We start from the raw sequence: 8,328 nt of genomic DNA, 5'->3' as shown, positions 1-8,328 counted from the left end.
CTAGAAAGGGGGTTATTAGTTTTTTTGGTTGTTTTTCTTGGTTGTTTTCTGAAAGATCAGGATTTTGACATATGGTTCTGCAGCAAGGTGTGGATTAGAAATAATAAATATGGCTATAACCAAGCAGACAAAAAAGCATAAATGACCCCTGAAGAAACAGGCTTATCTCCACCTGTCACCTTGAGTTTTCTGTAGAGTTGTATCAAATATCAAACTCAAAAATTAATAATACCTGAAATATCTTTTTTCAAGCTAAACTGAACTTCTGTATACATGAAATGTGTTAATGTCAAAGTTGAGAATGTGAATTTCTTGAAGTATTTGCTAGCAACAAACATTTCAAGGCACTTTTTTTCCCCCTTAAGTGGATTGGTTGGCAATAGTCAGATGGTATTTCTTCAGCTACCCCTTGCGTGGATCAGAGCCATTTCAATTCACATTTCTCTGGAAGGAGACTGCATTTCATTTCTCTCTCTGAAATAGTCAGAAAATAATTAGTGTCTATTAGTCTGCCATGTTTTGAGATTCTAGATTGTAATTTCATGGCCTGGGAGCGGCTTTTTCCTCCCCAGCAGTTGAGATTATAAAGAAGCCTCATTTTAGAGGCATAGTTGCTCTTTGCATGGCCCTGGGGCTACTGCCCTGTAGAATTTTCACACTTCTTTTTTTCTGCTATTGGTGACTCACATTGATTATGATGTCCAATAGGGGTGAGGGGGGAGAGATGACCTCCTGAAAAGGTCTCTCTTGATCTGATGTGGCATGAGAATCATTCCTCATAACATGAAGAAAGTGAAGAGCAGCAAGGACAATTATACATTCCCAAAAGAAGAATGTGCCTCTGTCTGAGCACTATCACCAACGGACCATAGCCAGAAGGCTTGGCCTAGGGGGCTATAGGATAAATTCCTCAGCATTGGCTCCCTTCCAGTATGGCCATTCCACATCCAGACTTCAGAGTGTGGCTGCCCACAGATATAGGTGTAATTTACCAAACTTAATAGGAAGACCAAGCATCTGGGCAGCTCTCTGAACCAGAAAGTGGGGCTGGTAGTGCACATAAAAGATGATGCTTTCTTTCAAATTGGGAAAGAAGGATGCTTCTGACGTTAATTCATCTGAACATAAATAAGCTCACTCCCCTAGGGTGATCATGATAGACTGGCGCGCACCGATAAGGAATGGCGACCAAACATTGGTCCCCATGAAAAGACTACAGGTGGACACTATGCCATACTCCAGGGCAAAAACGGCGTTAGTGCAAGTACGGCTACTCCTCTGATGGCCCAACAGAACGAGCAGCAGCATCACACCAAACTGCTGCTGCAGCTGTGGTTCCATTTTCCCCTATAATTTTCACTGATATCTGAGTCTACCATGGATAGCATTTGCTGGGGAAATTATTGCTCTTTGCTCTGGCTTGCCTAGTCTAAATAACATCATGCTCACCGCACCTCCCTGTTGCTTAGTGCCAAAAATGTTGCCACTCAGCTACAGGGTGATCTCATTTATTGACTGAAAGAAGGATGTAAGGAAGAACAATTCATCTCACAATGGCCACATGAACCTACTGTCACACCATTAAGAATCTATATGGGGGCGAACCCACTTTGGTCAGCTTTGTGGAGGATGGTCAGCCCCAGGGGGAACTGCAGCAGCATTCAGTAGAATATCTTAATGTGCACATGCAATTTCAGGATAACCACAGTAACAGATGAAATCTGTTGCGTAAACCGAGTGGCAGATAAATTCCTCAGCCACCCTGGATCCATAGGCTATTCTTGAACCACAGGGTCAACGTGGTGTATTACAGCAGATTTGTCCATAGACCCCGTTCTGCAGAGTCCAGGACAATCCTAGCTTCTCTGGCAATGGAGGGATCCTCCAGCAGCAGAACTGATGCAGTTCAACTGCATGGGAAGAAAGGGGATTTGAGGGGTGCACTTCATGCACAGTGCAAAGCCCTGCTCTGCGGGGATAGGACCCCAGAATCCACTGTCATGTGGATCACAGGATCCTCTCCACAACAGGGACAAGGAGAATATAAAGGCAGTGAAGGCTCCTGCAGCCATTAAGCAGCAGAGAGGTGAGAATTTCTCCCCACAGTTGCCTTTGCATATTGCATGGCCTGGTTACTCCAAATAGACACAGGAATTTAAGACTTCCGTTAAAAAGTGCACCACTTCTCCTTACAGTTCCTCATGCACAGCTGTGAGCGAAGGGGGCTTTGCCCATGCTTCAGTGCACGGACCAGTCATTTCCCCAAACTTCTTTTGCAAAATAAGTATTAAATTTGGGACAGCTCAGCTTCTCCTTTGGCCCCACAGTAAAGTGATCAAGTCCCTCCCCTTCTACCATCAGCACTCTACCTTAGAGAGAAAGGCCATGTGTCAGCCACATTATTGCGTTGCTGCGGGGTGAGGGTGTGGGGAGAACATTAGTGAGAGAGACTCAATTTTTTTGAACTACTCACAAATCTTTGATAATTAGGAGATACAATGCACAAAATGGATGCATTGGTAGTTTGAAGGCTACCTCCAGTGTGAAAACTCCTGGTAAAAGCTGTTGAAATGTGGTATTTGAACCACACATGTTCAGTGCGGGCTGGGATTAAAAATGGCAAGATCACATGAAAAGTGACAGACTGCTCAGCAATAAGTGTCAGGGACCGATGGAGATACTAGCATTGGGCTGATGAAGAGAGAGAGAAAAAAAGGACTTGTAGAGAAACAAGGCCTTAATTAAACAGAACTTCTGCATAATGAGACTGAAAAGTGCTGCTGGCAGGTGTACATTGCGGCAGGATGTGATTCTGTAACCACTACGGACCAGACACTACTGACTGTGTCTCATATGCACAGCTCCATGGTGGACAGTGGGACAGAGCACTGCACTAGGGAGAATGGCAGGTGGGGTGTGACCTCAAGGATTGCCAACTCTCCCGGATTGTCCTGGAGTCACCAGGAATTAAAGATTTATCTTTAATTAAAGATAATGTCTTGTGATGAAACCTCCAGGAATTCATCCAACCAAAGCTGGCAATCCTATTGGCCTCCCTGGCATGCTGGGGAATATATGCCCCACTCCACAGGCAAGATCAGCATACTCTTTCTGCAGCTGGGCAAATTAGTTTATCAGCAGGCAAGGGGGGAAGGGCAGGAGAAAACAGACCAATGGACTTGTTTCCTCTGAGCCCCTTCCGGGCTGCAGCACATGATCTCCCACCCTCGTACAGCAGTTAGGCACAATCCAGCCCCTGGCAGCTGATTTATTAGAAATGCTAAGATCTGCAAATAGTCTGAGTGAAATCATCCATCTACATTTACTCGTAAAATGTCAAAACCAAGACCCTCAGCCTTGATTTTAATGATCAAATAGGCCTTTCCGTGTATAAAGCAAGTATGAGATACAAACAGGCAAGTGGCTTGGTATTTTGTGTTTGATTTAACGGCATAGTGTAAATAACATGCCCAATGACTCCCAGGGGACAGCAGTAGAGATACATGGAACAGTGCTCAGCAGCAGTTCAGCTGTTCAGTTACTAATATGTCATCACAATGGGCAATTCTCCTGGACAAGGCTACTCTGCTCCGTGTACAAGTACGAACATGTGGGTGGCTCCGTTTGTTTGTTGTCCAATACATGCTTTGTTTGCTGTGACCCAGGGTAATCACAAAACATCCTACCCTGAGACAGGGACTGCAGTGGGGAAAGAGGGACATTTTTAAAGCTCTGTACTCTTAAAGGGAATTTTAAATATGAAAGACTTATTTCTAGGGAAAAGTAAATATTAAGAGGTCGGTTATGCACTATACAGCGAGGGGTGGTGAACTAAAGACTGATTATTAAAAGCTACTGTATCATGTCATTTGCTACACAGTGACTGAATGTTTGTTTGTATCATAGCATGGTCCTTGAGAGCTAGAGTAATTTTCTTGCTCTGGCAGTCCTCCTTGTGTTTAGGAGCTCCCTGTAACAGACTCAGAGGCTGAAATGTTCTATACCTAAGGGTACGTCCACACTACCTGACGGATTGGTGGGTAGTGATTGATCTATAGGGGATTGATTTATTGTGTCTCGTCTAGACACGATAAATCGATCCTCAGATGCGCTCCCGTTGACTCCAGAACTCCACCAGGCCAAGAGGCAGAAGCAGAGTCAACGGGGGAGCCACGGCCGTTGATCCCGCACCGTGAGGATGGGAGGTAAGTTGATCTAAGATACGTCAACTTCAGCTACGCTATTCTCGTAGCTAAAGTTGTGTATCTTAGATCAATCTCCCCACCCCCCCAGTGTAGACCATGCCCATGGAGGCAATATCCACCCCAACCCTACACTTGTTGGGTTCTGACAGTCAGGAGTTGGCCTATCATTTTGTTGCCTCTTCGCTTATGAATACGAAAACTGAAGACTGAGTTTCAGAATTATTTTTACATTAACTCAAGCATAGTTGCTTAATGGGAGGTAATTGGAGTTTTTTTTTTTAAATAAAGGAGGAAGATTTTAATTTGTTTGTGTGGGGAGATTCTGACCAATTTTCCAGGTGTTGGTCTTGCATGATGAGCTCCATGTGGGCAGATCCCTGCATAGCTCACTGCAGGATCAGGGCCGCAGAAAGAGAACCAATCAGAACAGGCCCAGAGCCCTCTGAAAGCAAGGCTTAGGCACAGCTAGAGATATCACAAGTATGGCTCCAGTACTGAACTTCAGGCTGCCAGCTTTCCTGATAGGCTGTGATACATTTTAGCAGATTACTTTAATTAGGGAGGGGGGAACTGTTTGTTTTGGTGCCATGCACTTGTCTCTTTAAATAAAGCGATTTTACCTAACCCTTGCCTGGCTCTTCAATGAGGTATCGGAGCCACTCACAAATACTAAGCCAAACTGGTTAATAGTATTATGACCATAAATGCTGAATTAAAACAGCAACCTGGAAGTAACTCAGTCTTATTTCCAGATTCATTTAGAATAAAAAGCATAATTGGTTTTCCAAGTAACTTCATTAAATGGGGCCAGTTGTTAAAAGTAGGGCTTATACTAGGGATCAGTCATACACAATATGATTTTCTCTGGTCTCCAAAATACAGCACAATTATTGCCAATCCCTGGAAGGAATGCTTCCAGATCCAGAAAGAGAAGACAGAACTTTGTTCATAGAAAAAATTGGTGTAGATGGGAGATTCCATTTATTTTTATGCCAGCAATAAGACACTTGCCTTCTTATCCTTTCGTGTAAGGATAAACATTTCAAAGCATTTTTAAAAACATTAATTCACACGTTATTTCCAAAAGTGTATTGTAAGACACTAAGTTAGCTGTTTTGACTTGAGCACCCTTTTTGTTACCTCTACAGTACATGCTTTTGAAATGAATGGGTAGCTGTCAACTCCTGTGTTGATTCCAAGAAGAACAATTTACAAAGGTGAGACTGCAGTTTTAATCATGTACAAGCACCAATTAGCCTTCTAAGATGGGAGTCTCAGACTTGTACAGCTTGACCCATGAATGGTCCTGTTTTATCCCCCTTTCTGCAGAGTGAAGAGTTGTAACACATCCAGCTAAAGCCACACATTTGAGTAAAGCACAGTCTGAAATTTGTAAAGGGTGATAGTGGCTAGTTCTGTTTCTGTCACTAGTAAGCAGATGGTTAAACAAAGAAAGGGGATGCCTCATGTTCTAAGCATCGGGTTTGAAATACATAGACGCTCTGGAACCACGAGTATGTATCCTTAAAGGGCCAACTCTTTCAGACAGAAGTACTGTCTTCTCTACACACGTCCACCAAATCCATATCATCTTATGTAAAAGTAAGTGTTTGCCACAGTAGCCTTAGCGAAAAATTTCATTTCCTGCTGTCTATACGGTTCTGTACCTCGAAAAGCGTATTTCAGTGACAAAGTGATGCTTGTTTGTATCTAATTTGCACATCATTCCAGCATGAAAGATACTATTATAAACATACTCTCAAACATTATGCAGATAAACCTGAAAGAGCACAGTGATAAAAAGCAGCTGTCACCTTTTGACAATCTAGACTAAGAAATGAGAACTTTGTATGATGTATAAAGGCATGAAAAGGTTTAGCTCGTATTTGTTTGGCTTTTCTAAGGAAAGTGGGAAGGACAGAGAAGAGGAGGTGACTGTCAGGCTGATGTCTTAAAACTGGGATAGATCAGGAGTACCAAGGCCACGTCTCCACTATGGGCACTACAGTGGTACAGTTACAGCACTGCAGCTATGCCACCATAGTGCCTTAGAGTAGGCGCTTCCTACAGCGAGAAATGGGATTGTTCCACTGCTGTAGGTAATCCACACCCTCACATCACAGTAGCTAGGTCAATGGAAGAATTCTTTAATTGACCTAGCAATATCTAAGTCAGTTTAACTACAACACTCAGGTTGACACAGGTACCATGCTCAGAGGTATGAGAAATTCACCACCCTAATTTTTAAGTATAAACCAGGTCCAAGCCTGGTTTTTGCTGGAGTAGCTCTTGGGATCTTACAGATGGGTGTCAAACATGTAACAATGACAACATTTCTCCCAAACACTGACAGGTGTTAAAAATTTCAAATAGTCAAATTAAAAAAATCCCTTCCCTCTCAGCGCTCAACTTTAAGTGTCTTCTGAAGCCACATTTTCATTCATTGTCTCATCAACATAATGGCTTTTAAAGCAGAAAAGACTTGAATTTAAGTGAATGCAGGTTTTCAAAAAATCATATAGGTCTCCTTTCTACATAATAAAAACCCAAGAAAAATAAAGGGAGTGCATTAGAGGAAAAGGGGGTATAAGCTCAATGCTCCCCCTCTGCAACTCACAGGCTACGTCCAGACTACCCGCCATATCGGCAGGTTAAAATCGATTGCTCGGGGATCGATATATCGCGTCTAATCTAGACACGATATATCGATCCCCAAACGCGCTTATATCGATTCCAGAACTCCATCAACCCCAACAGAATTCCGGAATCGACAGGGAGAGCTGCGAACATCGATCCCGCGCGGTGAGGATGGGTGAGTAATCCGATCTTAGATATTCGACTTCAGCTACGTTATTCACGTAGCTGAAGTTACGTTATTCACGTAGCTGAAGTTGCGTATCTAAGATCGATTTCCCCCCCGTAGTGTGGACCAGCCCACAGTGATCTTAATTCTATAAAAGCAAGTGTCAATTTCAGTGTGGAGTTATTTATTGCTCTTTAAAAGCAAAATTTTAGCCACTAGATGGCAGCAGGAGGCTGTTAGTTAAAATAGTCTGAAAGTGTGTGGGATATTTGGACTCTCTTTTTTTTTTTTTTTTTTCCCCCAATTCTGAAGAATATTAGGGGATTATCTTTGTTACAAAAATGACCTGGTGCTTAGCATGGCAGAATCACTGCTGAACAGAGACAAACAGTTTTTGGAAACAGTGCTGCACATGGTTTGATCTTGTCTACAGTTGCTGCTAAATAGTCCTTATCATAGGTTAAGCTACACCCATCGTTAACATCCATCATTTGCAATAGGTCATGCTCTGTAACACAGACAAACCCTGTTGATGGGGAGCTTCTCTCTTCCAAGTTCCCCCAATTTGAGTTTCCCTTTGAGCAGATGCAGAAGTGCAATACATGCAATGAACGCAGTCTGAAGGGAAGCAGTAGGGAATGCAGTGTTTTTCTGTGACGTATTCAGAAGTGATGAACAGGACCAGCAAACAAATGGCAGTAAGTTCCCATCAATGGGTGAAGGGAAGAACTATGTTTGGAAACAGTCTTCAACTACTCTTTAGCTTTACTCCAACAGCAGCAGAGATTTTCTGTAAGTGTAGTGAAAAACACGTCTTTGGGCAGATTCTGGAAGTCTGGGTGTGCTCACCCTTTGCTGCACCAATATAAACACACCCGGATTAACACCTGTTTAATACAGTTTCTTTTCCCTAATCTGGCACACACCATCAGGGCCAGAACTACCATTTAGGTGACCTAGGCAATGGCCTAGGGCGGCAGAATTTTGGGGGGGGGGGCGCTATTTTGCCAAGGGGACAGCATGCGGGTCCGGTGGACCTACTGCAGTCATGCCGGCGGATGGTCCACTGCTGGAAAGGCTCCGGTGGAGCTGCCGCAGTCATGCCTGCGGCAGGTCCACCACAGCCTTTAGACCAGTGGACCGCCGGAGCCCTTCCAGCAGTGGACCGTCCGCCGGCATGCCTGCAGTAGGTCCACCGGACCCACGGGGGGCGGCAAAATAGCCATCCGCCTAGGGCATCAGAAACTCTGGCGCCGCTCCTACACACCATGCTGTGTATAAGCAGGAGGTAGAGGGAATTTCTATGGCTCAGTGCCAGCT

The sequence above is a fragment of the Gopherus flavomarginatus genome, chromosome 1 (assembly GCF_025201925.1).
Source record: "Gopherus flavomarginatus isolate rGopFla2 chromosome 1, rGopFla2.mat.asm, whole genome shotgun sequence".
NCBI classification, from domain to species: domain Eukaryota; kingdom Metazoa; phylum Chordata; order Testudines; family Testudinidae; genus Gopherus; species Gopherus flavomarginatus.
This window is presented reverse-complemented; position numbering follows the sequence as displayed.